Here is a 15,616-nt window from a genome sequence, read left to right on the forward strand (position 1 = left end):
ATGCTCTAGATTACAGCACATCATAATTTTATTCAACATTGATCTAAAACGCTACTTCTTCCATGCCATCCTTGCCCACCCCAGGCTCAAATTATCCTCCAGTCCTCTGAACTCTCATAGCAACTCATCAACCATATCATGACACTTCTCATTTACGTGTGCATCAATCTTTAAACAATCGTTTGCTACTATGTTACAAATATATGGTAAAAGCTTTCAGAGAAAATATGGACTCGGCCCTTTTCTGGTACAAGATTACAAAAGGAAAAATACCAGCAAAAAATTATTTTGTTTACTTTACTTCTGGTATGCTAAATACACTATTCAGAAGTGAATGGATACCAGGAAGTAATAATGATCTCTAATTTTATCTCTAATTTTATCCCCGGGTTAAAGATATCTCCTTGGGAAACAGAACAGAAGTAAATACAATACCACTAGGTGTCACTGGGGAAGGAGAAGAGACTAAACAAGAAGATTAAGGAAAAGTCAAGTTGAAGCCTTACCATAAATGCATTATTTATGGAAAGATGCATTGCAGCTTTTACAGAAAAGATAACATCCCATCAACAGTTCCAAAGAAAAGTAGAAGTAGTGAGGAAAAGGAGTCTGGCTTCAATAGTTCTGAAAGCAGCTGCTGAGATGTATCAGGCCAGAGGAACTCCAGCTGCTGGTTCTGTGAGCAATGCCAAAGGCTTCACATTCCAAATATGTATCACAACTCAGGGAGAATACCAATATTTTAAACAAATGTCTTGATAAGTAGAAACTAGAGTTAAACAGACAGAAATGATATTTTGGTTGAGATATATTGTAAATTTTGTATTTAGTTCTGAAATTTATTGTGTCTTTGTAACTTAGGGTGCAACACTGAATAATTAATCAGTATAATCTTTTATACAATGAGAAAATAAATATAGAACCTGTCCTCTTACAGGCTGTCTGTGAAGATAAAGTAATGGTAGGTATTCTATAAACCACATTGTACTTTTTTAGAATTAATATTATTATCAATTTTACTCATTTATTTTTTATTGTATATTCAGGAATTAACTATTTTAAATTCGCTTAGGAAATATTTACTTATTGGAAAACAATTTGTGTTTTGAATCATAAACATTACGATCTTATAACTCACACTGTTGAAACCATTCTGAATTCTCTCAATGTTAACTCCTTTATTGTCTTCTGGGGGCCTTAGTTTCCTTGGCTATTTAATAACCACTTCTGTGTATTGAAATAATTGTGAGCTGTGACAGGGTAAGTATGCCAGTTGGACAAACTAGGGTTATCAAGCAATAAATCAGTGACCTGCTAGAATAAAGACGCCTACAGCCCAGACTACAAATTCTATTTTCAAAGATTTTTAGTTAGTGATATTTCCCTCTGGGAAATTCTTTTCTAAAATGTATCCAAAGTACAAAACTCATCCTCTCCCCTTATCTCAAGCTTTTTATTTAGGTCGTGGAAATAAGCCAGGTATAACAGCTCTGAAGTTATTTCTGTGGTTTTTATTAGAAACAACCTCTACTCCAACTCCCCATACTTTCTATGCTCCAGCCCTACAATGCACATTTTGCCCATTGCATAGATGTCAGTGCAGTACTACCCAGGCTCTCAGGCTCTAATACATTATACACACTTTCTGGGCAAGATGGCTGATGGTCTCATCTTCCCATCTTACAGAGAAGAAAATAGAAAGTACGCATTTTTTCCTCAGAATAACATAATAAATCAGTAACAGAGTGCTTTAGAAACTTATACCTTATTTATAAATTATCATTTATCTCCACAGAAGGCTAATTCTAAAGTTGTCTTCTAAATGTCCCAGAGTTGTTCTGAGAAACACAAAATGTGCTGTCTGTCACTTTCCTCCATAAACATCCAAAGAACCTTAATGGCCCTAAGAATCTAACTCCAACCCACCCATCAAGCCATATTTAAATCATTTATTCATTCATTCACCTCAAAAGGCAATGAAATTGATGTTGAGAAAAAAATGTATATAATATAGAAATATTCTCTGCCTTCATGGCACTTCAAGTTTAATGCAGGAGAAAGACATGGCCCAGAAGGTCACAACGACATTCTCACACAAATGATTGAGTCCTGGCTTTCTCGTGCACACATCCTCTCAACATCAGCCACGCTACTTTTCCCATACAATTCCCTACCTTCCCTTTTCAAGCCTGGTTAATTTCCTGTGGCCTTTGCACATTGTTGGTGCCTTGGTGCTTTATCTGTCTGGAATATTCAAGTTTCTTTCCTGGCAAAATCCTATTGTTTTATTCTACGTAATTATTACCCAAGCAGACACTTTTTCTACCAAAGCTGATCGTTTTTTAAATTTTCTGTGTTATATTCTTTTAGAGCCATCTTTTTTTTTTTTTTTTTTTTCCCGAGACGGAATTTTGCTCTTGTCGCCAGGCTGGAGTGCAGTGGCGCGACCTCGGCTCACTGCAACCTTCTTCTCCTGGGTTCAAGCGATTCTCCTGCCTCAGTCTCCCGAGTAGCTGGGATTACAGGCACCAGCCACCACGCACGGCTAATTTTCATATTTTTAGTAGAGACGAGGTTTCACCATGTTGGCCAGGCTGGTCTAGAACTCCTGACCTCAGGTGATCCACCTGCCTCAGCCTCCCAAAGTGAGCGTGAGCCACTGCGCCCGGCCTAGAGCCATCTTTTGACAACTGTGTCTTGTTCTCTAGTTAAGAGCAAAGTTCTAAAATAGCATGCATGGGTTTGAAACTTGTTCCTGCCAAGGTTTTACTGTGTTGATGAACAAATAATTTATAAATGATCTGATAATCAGTTTTATTATCTTTAAAATGGGGTTATAATGGCATTTACCTCTGAAGGTTTTCACAGTAAGGGTATGAATTAATGCCAGTAAAATATAAGCTTGACAAATATTAAGTGTTTCATTAATATTAGTTTTTAATGTTATTTTCAAGCCCAATTCCCTGGCTTAAAATAGTTCTCAATAAATACATACTGAAATATATATATTGAAAATGTAAAAATACAAGTTTATAATTAGCATAAATCTGTCTACTGGAATTTAAGGAGATTTAAAGCAAAAAAACATAAAGTGGAGCCTACAACTAAGCCTGAAGCCACCCAGCCTAACGTAAAAAAGTATCCAATGAGAATCAACACTTACTTCATAGCAAGCTTTCCAATCCTAACCCTATCCAAATGCAGAAGATGTTTCCTTTTCTTTTCTTTCTGAATTTATTTGCCTTCAGTTGGCTTTGATGATTTTATGAAGGTAGGCTTCTCTTGTTTGTTTCATTTTTTCTCCCCCTCACTGTATGGTTAGGAGTCTAAGGAAGTGGCACAACTGTGTTTCACGTTTTCTGTTCCTCAAAGGACAATGCATTTAATCACCTGAGCACTTGGAACTCCATTGTGATGCAAGTAAACAATGATGTAGTATAGCTTAAAAAATTAACAATTTTCCTTAAAAAAATTTAAAAAACATTAAAAATGAATTTAAGAAAAGTGTATCTATTTTGCAATAAAATTATATTATTTCAACTTATTCAAATATGACAACATGTGTAGCAAAAATAAATACATACATACATACATACAAGGAAAGAAAACAAATGTTGTCATTTTAAAAATGTGTATTTTTGCTCTTGTGGTTAAACAAACAAAAATTATGATGACAGCAGTTTTACGTCTACATTGGTGCCATAATGTCTCATTTGGTACACCTGAAGAGAAACGATTACAGTTAAAAATATCACTAGTCTTATAGACTGCTTCTGGCCCCCTGAAAAACTAAAATATGCATGTAAAGAGGTTGATACTTTCTTTCTTTCTTTCTTTTTTTTTTTTGAGATGGAGTCTCCCTCTGTTGCCCAGGCTGGAGTGCAGTGGTGCCACCTTGGCTCACTGCAACATCTGCCTCCTAGATTCAAGCGATTCTCCTGGCTCAGCCTCCAGAGTAGTTGGGATTACAGGCATCTGCCACCACGCCCAGCTAATTTTTTGTATTTTTTAGTAGAGATGGGATTTCGCCACGTTGGCCAGGCTGGTCTTGAACTCCTGACCTCAGGTGATCCACCAGCCTCGACCTCCCAAAATGTTGAGATTACAGGTGTGAGCCACCATGCCTGGCCAAGAGGTTGATACTTTCTTTACACATCTAGCTGGAAATTATCACCTTCACCTTCTATATTCTCTAACAAAGTCTGATTTTAGTTTTCAAAGTCAGATGTTTATGGATTATAGTCTCTAGATTCTACATTACTATGCTATGAATTTGAAAGAGATAGAAGAATATTTCCAGTCTTTAAATATTAATCTTTGCCTCTTTATATTAAAATGACAATAAATAAAATCAAGTCTGAACATTTTAATGAATTTTGGTGTAAGATCTATAAAGAATATTTGAAAGATTTTAAGAGTTCTCAACAATTTATAAAGATGAAAATGAAATATTTTCAAGTTAGTGGGCAGGACAGTGGATTGTGATAGGGTCATTAACATCCAGAAAGAAGATATTGATTAATTGAGGGCCAGAGTAAAACAATGAGAAACAGTAAGATAAAGAAACAGTTAAGATTATTTTTATAAAAAATCAAAAATAATGCGCTATACAGAAATGTCAGTCAGTTTAAATTTTCAAAAATCGGCTGAAATATTTTAAACTGTAAAACCTAGACCATATTAAAAGTTCTTTGGTATTGTTTCAAAAATATGAGCAACTTAAAAATAGATGATAGTTACAAGTCGTCTTTTTTTTTTAAAAAAAAGAATTAACAGCCACAAGCAGCAGGGTCTACACAAGAAATGTTCAAAATGAAAGACAGTTAAATACCGCATCTCATTCTCTGACACATAAGGTTGATGGCTCACTGCCTCTTAGACTGACACCAAGCACGGAGGACCTAACTTTTGCCTCCCATGTGAAGTCGGAGAAAAATAATACCAATTATTGCAATGTGTACAACATCCACCTTTATGTGTTCAGTGTTTGCTTGGGGGATGTCATTCTAGACAACATTATCATCTTATGTGTTTCCTACATTAACAATGACATAGCCATTTAAGCAATATCACCATTTCCTTATCCTGGCAAGAGTATCCTGGATATAATCCTAAGTGCTCAAGTTTGCCGTTTTTCATATTCACTCTTTAAGGTATTCTATCAAAGCCTCACACCATTACATTTTCATACATGAAAAGTTTTGACCATAAGCAGCGTATGAGTTCATAGCAAAGATCAGATTGTTAGAGAGTCAGAAAATCAGAGATCTTTCCCAGTAAGCTTTACTAACTAGATGAAGGATGCAATTCATTATGAAACACTGACAAAGCAGAGGAAGGCATAAACTGCAAATGCAAACAAGTTGTATGTCTGATCACTCTATACAGAAGGGAGTTGTTTTGGTCATGAAATATCTCCATTTCATGCTTTGACAGGTACATTGCTTAGCTGACATTTTCTACAGATCAGTGCCCCATAAATTCTTACAGTTTATCTTTGGTTACTATAAACTGGAGGTTAGCCAACTTCGTCAGATGTACTTTGTTTTTAATCCCATCTTTGTCATTAAAAGTATTTGAGATTTTGGACTTATACTTCATTGTTCTAAGCCTTATATTTTTCATACATCAAATACAATTCTGTAGACATGATTAAATAAGATAATGTATGTAATACACTTAACACAGGGCCTAAAACGTAGGAAGAATTCAATGAAGGTTGCCGTTGTGTTGTAACCCTAGCACTTTTCTACTGTCTCCTTTTGAAAGTCTTCTCTCTAAAAGTAGGAACCTTATAATGGGAGCAGAGCCTAGTCTCTAATACATTTAATTTAATATATTGCCTTGGCAGTGTTTCTAGCAAAACGTTTAGGTTAGAGAGATATTGTTCTTCTACACTGGGAGCTACAAAATGCTTAAGAATGCATGATATCATTTTGTTTTTCAACTCGACTCAACTACACATGTTGATCAGGGGTTTCAGGTTATATTTACTGAGTTCACCTTTGCATCCAACCCCTGTTGAAGTTAACACCATTCTTTTGCTGCATCGATCACTGGTGAAACAAAGTCCATCTGGCATTCTTCCCAGGTATATCGGCTACAGTTCAAGGTCAAAACTTTCTGTGCTCCCTAAAGGAACCTGACCCCCTTAATAAGGTTTATTTCTTTTTACCTATGTCTCATGCCTAGAAACTCCCTTGAACTGCCTTCTTACTGGCTCAAATCCCAGTCAGTTCAAAAGAGATTTCACTTCTCTTATAACTCCCTTCTTTAGATTCACTTTATGTACAGAAAAAGTTTCTTGTAAGTGCCGCTTGAAGATCCCAAGTCATCATGACTGACTAACCTGAATCAGCTACCCCTTTAATTTTTCAAATTTTACCAAACAGTCTTTTCTGTTGTGACCTTTGAATCTACTCTCATTTATACATCCATATTCCAACCTTTAGAACCAGATAATACTCTTCTGTTAAGGGATCCACAAATTTTTACCAATTTTTATATGTTACACTTTTATATTATTATAGTTTTGTCTCATAGTTTCAAGGTGTCAAGACACTTCCAAGAGGTTTCATAACATGAATGAGAAGTATAAGCAATTTTTCATTAGGGTTTAAGGATGATGAAAATGTAAATTTAATTACTCAATGTTCCTTTCTATCAGCATTCATTTGAGTCTCCATGTGGTTATTGGACTGCAAAGAAATTCTCCTTCCTATCATCTCCTTTTGTTCTAAATATATAATAGATTTCTTATGGGAGGACAATATCCATATGGGAGAACAATGTCTAACGCACTTATAATTAACTAATCTTTCTCATCTTGTGTCTGGCCTTCTAGAAAATCTTACATACCTCTCACCATACAAATGGCAGGATTTTTATGATAAAGATCCTTTTTATCACTCTTGACTAGTGATCAAAATTGTGTCAGTTAATTTCTAATACTGTAATACTATGAACCATTTCTCTTTTGATATATCATGGCAAGCAAAGTTAATCTCTTATCCCACTGAGCCCCAATGAGTTGCAAAGTATCTAGTTTGTGTCATATCATTGGAATGCCTCGATTGTTCCTCAATTATAGTTTTCAGTTGGCTATATTTTTCTTTCAATTAGGTTATTAGGAACAAACATTAGTAAAGTTTCTAAACCAGTAGCTTTCTCAAAAATCCTTTCCAAAACTAGGGAGTAAGGAAAGGAATGGGGTTGCAATGTATCCTCTCTCTCTTTTCTCTCTTTTGCAAATGTCAGGAGATAATAGCAATAAAAATTATAGATCTTCTGCCTAAGACTCTATGTCAACCATTTTATCTCTTTCTCATTCATCATATATAAATATGATGAATGATAAAGATATATATATCTGTATATATATGTGTCTGTATATATATGTGTCTGTATATATAGGCGTGTCTAAAAAATGGCATAATGTCAGTCATAATGTTTTTTCTACTGTTTTCTTTATAGAGCAGTTAACCACTCCAAGAGGTAGTTGTTCATGCAGTCTTCACAGGGTCCTAGAGCAGTTTCAACTTTTGATTTTTATATTTTGTTTCAAGAACCATATAGTAAGATATTATGGTTGAAATAGTACTTGAAACATTCTGACATTGGGTATACTAGTGAACCTCATTATGATCCCAGGGTTATTTTATTCATATTTATATTCATAAGTATTATAAACATGCCAAGCCCCCTAAAATTGAATAAAATAAATGACTCCATAATGTAAAACAAAATTATTGGGAATCTATTTATTGTAGCTTGTTATAACCACATAACATCTAGCAAGAAAATCATGAAATAAATGAACTAGACAGGGAATCAGCTACCAGCTTTGGCCTACCATAAACCAAGGAGAAAAGTAAAAATAACGTTAATCATTGCTAAGGCTATTGTGAATAAGTAAACAAGCAAACATACTAACAAAATTAGGCCAGGTGTGGTGGCTCACACATATAATCTCAGCACTTGCACTTTGAGAGTCTGAGGCAGAAAGATCATTTTAGCCCAGGAGTTTAAGATCAGCTGGGCCAAATAGAGGGACCCTGTCTCTTAAAAATAAAACAAAACAACGAATGAAATAACCAAACAAAGAACTTAGCTAGGCGTAGTAAAGCACTCCTTTGGTCTCAGCTTCTCGGGAGGCAGAGGTGAAAGCATTGCTTGAGCCCAGGAGATCAAGACCACAGTGAGCCATGGTTACACCACCGCGCTCAGCCAGAGTGACAGAGTGAGACACTGTCTCAAAAAATAAAATAAAATAACATTTAAAAAAATCTCTAAATGTATAAAGTATATCAGTTGCAGATGAGTCTTTGCAGAATGAACACGATTATCATCATGAATTTAAATATTTGACACTGTGTCAGGCAGTGTGCTGCCTACTAGGCATTAAGTAACAAGTGACACCACTTCTGACTTCAATATAACCTCATCTTAACATTCAAATTGCAGCAACTGATGTTTCAAATAAAATATTAAACATAAGCTTACTATTTCTTCCTTTAAAATAAGAGACAACAGAGATAAGAAATGCCTGTTTAAATATGTATTTTGAATCTTGTCCTTGAATAGCTGGAAAATACTAATATTGGAATGTCCTTTATGTATCATGTCTATAACTAAGTAGAAGTGCTCCATGGTTGTGTAATACTGTACAACTATTTCAAATAAAAGGAGTTTCGATTGGGTTATTTATATTTCTAATCAAATTTCTAGCTTTGATCCTGCTGAGTCTAATTTTGTTTGGAGTCCCTGAAAAGACCCCTTAGAATAGCTTATCTGTGTCATGTAGTCATGAGTTCTCACTACATTATAAGCCATTCAAAATTTTAGATTCACATTTTAATGGGAAACTTTCAGCATAAAAGCCACAGCACTCAAATTATTGCTGTGAATACCAAATTATTCATATTAGCATATTCATATCAATAAATTATCTTATTTTTTGACCCAAATCGTTTTCAATTAATCTCTCATCAGGGCAATCAGAACTGTTTTGTCATTCTAGAATTAGAAGATTTGCCAATTCATTCTCCATTTCTACTACATTTTCATCATCCTTACATTTAACCTTTTTTTTCTGAAATGTTATATCTACAGCTGAACAGATTCAGGGAGTTGAGGAAATCAAGCAGTGTTGATATAAATTTGTCTGTCTAATTCAAGAAAAGAATGCCTAATGAATCAAATGCATTTTTATTATCATTTAATAAATATTTTGCCCAATCCTGTCTATCTTTTGCAAGCAATTAAATAATTTTATACCTTTCTTTCTTTTTAGCAGTTTCCCAACCATGGCACTCTTGTCATTTTGGACCAGATAATTTTGCATTAGAGGACAATTTTATACATTGTAGGGTGTTTAGCATTATTCGTGGTCTCCACTACATGCCAGTGGCACCTGCATATTCATGATATTCAGAACAGTCTAAAGAATTGTCACATGTCCTCCAGGGGACAAAATCGACCATGTGTGTATTATACATACATTTAATGTAATGTAATACAGTGAAAATATGAAACAAGAATTAGTCATCCCAGAATATTTTCACTGTCCACTGTATGCTAAGCACTGAGGTGGCTACTAAGATGCATAAGATCTTCCAGAGGTGTAGACATCAGGAGATTTAAGCCTACATTGTAAATGATACATTTCATTCTCAGGAAGAATCTAAGGAGCTTAAATTCTACTTAGAACATGAGAACTTAGGTAAGAGCCCATGAAAAATTTTAGTTCCTCATTCTTCCTACCTGGGACTCTTCAGATGGTTCTGCATGTGATCCAAAAATCCTATAAAATCACAGGCTCTTCATAGTGATATCTTGAAAATCAAGTAAAACATTAAAACAGATCCATTTTATTATTGTCCAAAAAGATAATTGGAGACAGGTGCTCAAAGACACCAAGGTTTTTGATAGTGTAACTTTATGCCTTCTGATTCCACTAATCTTTAAAAGGATAATAAGATGACATATAAATATATTTGAATATTATTTGTATGAGAATTTAAAAGTGTTTTTTCATTATTTCACAATACTCTAACCTTCTTTTGTTATTCAACATGTTCTACAGAAAAGTCTCTCTCTATATAGACAGATATATAGATAGATAGATGATATATATATGTAGAGAGAAAATAATTTCTCTGCATAGCTATATCTATATCTATCTCTATATTATCTATCTATCTATGTTAGTCCAGGAGTTCAAGACCAGTCATGGCACAATAGGGAAATCCTGTCAAAAAAAAAGAAAGAAAGAGAGAGAGAGAAAGAAAGAAAAGAAGGAAGGAAGGAAGGGAGGGAGGGAGGGAGAGAAAGAAAAAGAAAGAGAAAGAAAAAACAACTGGGCTATCTATCTGTGGGTATAGATACATATTATATATATATACATATACACACATATAATGAGCCATATTAACAGCTAGTTACATACAGTTAACAGTATATAATGAAGCAATAATAATACCGTTTTCTAAAAGAATTTGCTAGAAATAGAATAAAAATCCTTTCCTGAGACTCTCTAAAGAAAAACAATTTGTGCCCACTTTTCTTACATAATTCTGTTCTCAGAAAATTAGTTTTAATTTGTGAATATGTAGAATTATGACTGATTATCAGGGTTATTTTACAGGAGCAATTTCTTACTGTAAAAAGGAATCACAGTAATAATTTGAAAATCAAATTAAATATTTAAAATGACAGAATAATAGTTTACAAGCCTGCTTTCTAAATTACACCATTTCCATCTTGATTTTATACTCTCCCAATCATTGAAATGAGCTTTAGAAATGGCATAACAAGATTCCATTTTTGTAGAAATATCTGTATTGAGCACAGAGAGTGATACATACTTTATTCTCATAAACATTTCTTCAAACTGTGATTTGATTGGCTTATGATCCTTCTGGTTGCCATGTTCCAAATGTGAATTAAAAATATTAATGTATTTTGTATTCGTAATACATTGTATGCATATATAACTCAAGTAAGGTATCTATAACTTGTTATTCTGGAATTTCTTTGTTTTAATATAGGCTAAATAAATACCCTGGAATTCAATGCATTTTAGAGTGATCTACTTATTAAGTTAGTACTTAAAATGCATTTATTGTCAGATCATACATTCATGAATTTTAGAGCTAGATTTTACTTTGAAATCCATCTGCTTGATCTCAACTCTTTGTTATAATGACTAAATCAGATTAGATATTATATTAGTTTTAATTTACTGTGTAACAATTACCACAAACTTAGTGACTTAAAACAGCAAACATTTATTATCGCCCAGTTTCTGCGGCTCTGTGAATTGGACACCGTTTTGCTAGGGCTACAATCTCATCTAAGGCTCAAGGTCCTCGTGCCAGTTCCCAAGGCTGCTGGCAAATAGCTGAGGGGCTGCCCATAGTTCTCTGCTGTGATCTTTAATTCTGTGTGTCAACTTGCTTGGCCAAGGTGCCCAGATATTTGGTCAAACATTATTCAGAATGTTTCTGTGAAAATATTTTTGGATGAGAGTAACACTTAAATCAGTGATCTTTGAATAAAGCAGATTGCGTTCCAAAATGTGAGCCTCATCCATTTAGCTGAAGACCTAAATAGAGCAAAATAATGACCTCTCCTGAGCAAGACAGAATTCTGCCCTCCTGATGGCCTTTGGATTTCAGCAGAGACATTAGTTCTTCACTGGGTCTCAAGCCTGCTGGTTTACCATAAAGATTTTGGATTTGCCAGCCTCCATTATTGTGTGAGCCAATTATTTAAAATAATCTCTCTCTATATATATATTTGTTGTGTGTCTCTGGAGAAGCCTGACCGATATATCTGCCATGTGGCCCTTTCCACATTCCACACCTAACTTGATTTTCCCACTAGTTAAGCAGAAAATCCAAAAGAATGAAACTTTATGGAATGCCTAATGAACTGTTTCTGCTTTAGAAGTGGGGCTTACTATGTGATCTGGGGAAAGTCTCTTCTGTTCTGGCTCACTTAAGTTGGATTGCTAAGGTGGGCCGTGTGACCCTAGGTAGAGTCTCCAGGCTGATCATCAGCTTGGTGTGAAAACTAACATTCAAGACTATGAGACTAGACCTCTTAGCGTGTGTCTTTATATTCAATAAATCTACACCACCAAAGGATGAGTACATAGCCAGGTTAAATTCAGCTTCTTATCAGTCAATCACATATTCCTCCTCACTTCTGGAGAACCAGTTTAAGAGGCTGTAGTGAGACTGTAGACTACAGGAAAAATTCACATTCCTTATGGATACAAGAGGAGGCAGTACGTTTTCTCTATCTCTAATCTTAAATAAAAATATTAAAAATAGTATATACCTTTTTCTGTTTTTCATAGGTTATGTAGTTGTTTTCACATCTTTCGTCTTCTCTCTCCTTCGAAAATTTGGTGGACAAATAAAGTATGCATACATTTGTCTACTCAAGGCATTTACTATAACTGAGAATTTCTTCAGCTTCCTGGTGAACCTTTCACAACAACCTGCTCCAGTGCTTCAAACTGAGATCTTCAGTGTTGGTTCCACTGAGTATGATAGGTATCTACTGATTTCTGGAGTTCTTCAGAGAAAGAGGTAAAAATCTAAGAAGAAAGTCTTTCAAACACAGAGCAGGCTTCTAGATAGTTTCACTATACTGAAGAGACAAAAATCAGAGTTAAAGATCTATTAATGAGGAGAAGTAACATTAAACACCTGATGTTTTCAATTGAAAGCCTAGATAGATACATTCTAGTAGGAAGAATAAAACAAAGGTAAATAAAGTCTTACAAAAACTGCAAAGCACAGTCCAGGTACCTCAATTCCTAATTAGATTGTAATGATCTTTCTGCCTTATATTCTGGTTGAACATACTCTGAAGGAAAATAACATGATTCAAACCATCTACAATTTTTTTCTGCAAAATCTCTTACATGTTAATCAACAATTGCCAAGTATCTAAAGAAACAACATATAAATATAAAATATGTAAAATAAAAATAAACAAAATGTTTTAAAAATTAATGTAGCTCCAGAGATAAATTCAATTTTGGAATTATAGAACATAGAGTTTTAAATAATGGTGATTAATAGGTTCAAGAAAATACATGATCAGATAACAAATTAACAAATGTTATCAGAGAACCAGAATTGAAAAATAAAAGAATTTAAAATATTCTAGAGCTAAACACCACCAACTAAAGACTATGAATAACATGCCTGTGGTAGGGAGGAAATAAAAGATTATGTTTGCTGTAGCAAAAGACAGTATAATAAAAAAAAGAAGTGTAAAGCTTCTCAATAGAAGAAGGTTCTTAGTTTATAGGAATTTTAGTCTTAGCAAGATTAGGCAGAATTTGTATACTAACAAATTTGCTGGAGAAGTCAGTGGACTTATCTTTAAAATATTTGAGTGAATGCTGAATTACTGTTAATTCAAGTTTTCTGTAGTCTATTTTTAGAAATATGGTTCTGTAGAAAGTGGTGTAAAAGGAGCTGGAACTCAGTCTATGATGTATGTCATAGTTTGGTTTGGTATAAGTCCACTTCGCTAATTATAATTTCTGGTTTAATTTCCAGTGTAGACCAAATGTGAAAAAAAAAAAAGCCAGAAGAGCAGGAAAAATAATTAAAATGAAATGGTGATGTTATGAATCGGTAACACTAAAGGTCTTCATGACTTACAGGATTATGGCTCCACCACCAGGATAACGAAGTCAGGAATAAGATCAGAATGATCATCATTAGTTTTTAGTATGCTAATTTTGATGTTATGAATTATGTAATATTCAAGTGTTAACCTTAAGCATCGTATTCCTTCTATATAATGTAGAATTTGAAACATATAAAATATAAAAATTAATTAAATGTGAATTTCTTATTTTAGAGAACTGGAAGTTTTCTGTATTTAGTTTTTCAATAAATAGTTTTTTTGCATGTTATGCAATGATTCTCAGTAGATCAATATAAATTTGAATGCTTAAAAATTGATTCTCAACTTGTTTTATACCTACTTCTTTGTCAATAAAACATGAAATAACAATATTTATGTAAACACTAGCAAAGATAAAATGATCTAGGCCAGGCACGGTGGCTCAAGCCTGTAATCCCAGCACTTTGGGAGGCTGAGGCGGGCGGATCATGAGGTCAGGAGATCGCTACCATCCTGGCTAACAGGGTGAAACCCCGTCTCTACTAAAAATACAAAAAATTAGCCGGGCGTGGTGGCGGGTGCCTGTAGTCCCAGCTACTCAGGAGGCTGAGGCAGGAGAATGGCACGAACCCAGGAGGTGGAGCTTGCAGTGAGCCGAGATCGTGCCACTGCACTGCAGCCTGGGAGGCAGAGCGAGACTCAGTCTCAGGGAAAAAAAAAAAAAAAAAAACAGATCTAGATATGACAGATTTTTAAGTCTTCTTAGATGTTTTAAATAATTTTTAAATTTTGTTTACTCGATTATGAAGTGTCCTATGGGGTTTTGATAATGATGTAAATCTTTAAGACTAAGGATGGCATGCTGAGTTATTAAATTAGCCTCTAAATTAAATTTTGAGTCTATCTTAGTTTGACTTTGGCACAACATAAGTTTATTAAGCTCAGAAGTACCTTCAAGTACTTTAAAATGTTATAAAATTTATCTGAGAATAACCAAAGCTTTCTATATAGAATGCTTACTGCCCCCTCATTTTTTAAGAAGGTGGAAATCAGTATCCATTTATGAAGTTAAACTGACTTGTTAGCTACATAAATAAGAAGCAGTTTCTCTATAATTTGTGTGATTAATAATTTTGCAGGGTTCATAATTCATGTATAATCCCATTTAACTAAGGCTGTGAACAGTATATATGTCATGATTGTACAATCCACTCTCTTCTATGTAATCTTCTTTACTGTTTTAAGTATCTATTCTTCTTTCACCTCTTGAATTTCTGCTTTATTTTCCTGCATCATTTATTACACATATTGAACAATTTACTCTATTTTAATATCCTTTTAAGAGATAGTGAACTACCCTTTATTGATTGTGCACTATATGGAACCATGTGCAGGGGTCATGGATGGAAGATACCAGGACAAATTATTTGTTTTGGTGACCATGGGAAGTAGTTGGCCATAAAGACTGCGGGCTCTCCAGCTTTCGCCACATGCTCACAAAGCAGAATACAAACAAATGCAAATATACAAGGTGAAAACCACAATCATGGTTGCCTGAAGCACCCAGAAGGAGTGTGTGAAGAGTTAGAAACATTTAATTTAAAAAAAAATTTGGAGAAATTCGAGGAGAAACTGGATTTTAAAACAGACAGAAGAATATCAAGTGGGCAAAATTCACATGCACAATGGTGTCTAGCACTGTCTCACAAATGCCATCTGTTTGTTGAATTAGTTGCAGGTGGGAATGAGCAAGTGATACATAGTCAAAATCAGTCAAGTGAGTCTGCTGGGAGCAGGGAGTCTATAAGGGGAAGGACAAAAATTGAGAGATGAGGTTAAAATAATTTTGGAAAAATTCCAAAATGTTAGAAAGAGCTGCATGCATTCTGTGTTATAAAGAGTCGAATTTAGAATATGATTAAAAGAGTGTGTGAAGTAGATGATTCAAAAGCAATAAACA

The sequence above is a fragment of the Hylobates moloch genome, unplaced genomic scaffold, assembly GCF_009828535.3.
Source record: "Hylobates moloch isolate HMO894 unplaced genomic scaffold, HMol_V3 SCAFFOLD_31, whole genome shotgun sequence".
Taxonomy (NCBI): domain Eukaryota; kingdom Metazoa; phylum Chordata; class Mammalia; order Primates; family Hylobatidae; genus Hylobates; species Hylobates moloch.